We start from the raw sequence: 1,714 nt of genomic DNA, 5'->3' as shown, positions 1-1,714 counted from the left end.
CGCCGGGGACCCCCGCGCCCTCCGGCCGCCGGCTGGCTGCGAAAGTCGCGAGCGGAGGTGGTGGCGGCGCTCAGGGGAGGGGGCGCGCGTGGGGGGCCACGCCGCGAGTGGGCAGCCCCTAGGGATGGCAAAGAGCGCCCCTCTCCGCGCGGGGAAAGTACCCCGGTCCCCGTCCGCCAACCCCGGGCACGGCAGCCCGGCGTCCTCGGTGGGGAGACGAGAACTGGACGTGTCATTAGCAGGACAGGCAATGGTTTCAAAGCCCCAGGCCAATGACCATTAGCCGAGGCAGAGCTCGCTCCGTCCCCATCCCCCACAACCTCCACCCACCTCCCTCTCCGTCCCCCCCACCTCCACCCCACCTCGCGAAACTTTTCAACAAGATCCACCTGGACTAATTTGTCCTCCGACAGTTAAAATATCGACTAGACCCTACATACTAGGAGAGAAGGGGATTGCACGCTTTATTTTCCTTTCTACAGAAAGGAAAGCAAAAAATAGCTTCTCTCTGTCTCTCCCTCCCCCCCCCCTTGTCGTACATGTTGTGTCTTAGCTTTTTGCATCGTTTCGTTTTACCTTCCTCATTTAGCAGAAATGATCGCTGATATTTCACACATAAATGTGTTCCAGAATCTTGGATTCAGGGATCCTTGTAAATTACAGGACTCGAGTTTGGGCTCAGTTAAGTTTCATCCAATAATCCCCAAAATATTAAAAAAAAATAATAACATTTCTGAGGGTGAGTGAGCGAGACTAGGTGGAGGAGGAAAAGAAACCTCGAGTCTTGATTTCTGTAATTTACTAGCGACCCGGATCGCAGCAAATAACAGTGTAACACGAGTGGGGCTTCAGAGGGCTGGGAGCTCTTTCTAGAGGGATCGACCCCATCCCCGGATAAAGGATCTGCAAGTTTTCTGTCATCGCGACCAAGCAATGCCATAACTTACCTTCAGAAATGAGACTCTAAACATCCAAGGCCTTCCTCCTCCCCTCCACCACCACCCCCGGCCTCGCTCTCTCCACCTTAAACTTATTGACACAACATAATCCCACATTCAGGCAAAATCCTGACACAGCCTCTCTCCTCCTCTTCCCCCTCCTCTCTTCCCTCCCGTTCCCTCTCGTGTTCTCTCTCTCTCTCTCTCTCTCTCTCTCTCTCTCTCTCTCTCTCTCTCTCTCTCTCTCTCTCTCTCTCTCTCCCCCCTCCTCCTCCCCTCCCCTCTCTCCCCTTCTCTCTCGCCTTCTTCCCCCTCTCTCCAGTTCTTCCTCCAGGCTACTCTGGCACTAAAACAGCACTTTCTCTACTCGCCGCGCGTTTGCTAGGTTGGGGGCGCGAGGGCACCGATCCGCGGGGCCGGAACCCCCAGTCCCAACTCTCCAGCTGACCGAGCCGCCGGGCTGCCGTGGGCGGTCAGCGGGCGCACGCAGCGGCCCCGACCCGCGAGGCTGCTCCGCGTACCTTCCGCGCTGCCCCGGCCCCCAGGCCCCACCTCCCGGCAGCCGAGCCCAGGCAGGCTCCGCGTACTTTCGCCGAGATGAAGTTTGGGGCTCCCCGGGCGGCCGCGAGCCGCCGCCGGCGGGAGGGCTGTTGTTGTTTTCCTCGGCGGCTCAGCCCGCGCCGGCCCGTGCCCCTCGGGCGGCGCTGCCCGGGCGCCGAGAGGTGCTGCCTGCAAACGCAGCCTGGCACCGGCTGGCCTACTCCCCGCCGGCCCCC

The 1,714-nt window shown here is 59.9% G+C and overlaps 1 protein-coding gene across 10 annotated transcripts in view; it reads right to left on the bottom strand.

Annotated features, from left to right (window-relative positions):
• Bbx (BBX, HMG-box containing) overlaps positions 1-1,714 on the bottom strand; it is a 271,278-nt gene that overhangs the window by 269,087 nt on the left and 477 nt on the right. Inside the window, exon 1 of one of the 10 annotated variants that reach the window (XM_023704102.1) lies at positions 948-1,002. The exons of 8 other annotated variants lie outside the window; for them this stretch is intronic. The gene's annotated coding sequence lies outside the window, so the exon portion shown is untranslated. Of the gene's footprint in view, positions 1-161; positions 227-947; positions 1,003-1,714 lie in introns of those variants that run through there. One more of the 10 variants, XM_023704101.1, reaches the window with a different exon arrangement.

This window comes from Octodon degus, unplaced genomic scaffold, assembly GCF_000260255.1.
Source record: "Octodon degus isolate 3935 unplaced genomic scaffold, OctDeg1.0 scaffold00187, whole genome shotgun sequence".
NCBI lineage: Eukaryota > Metazoa > Chordata > Mammalia > Rodentia > Octodontidae > Octodon > Octodon degus.
This window is presented reverse-complemented; position numbering and strand designations above follow the sequence as displayed.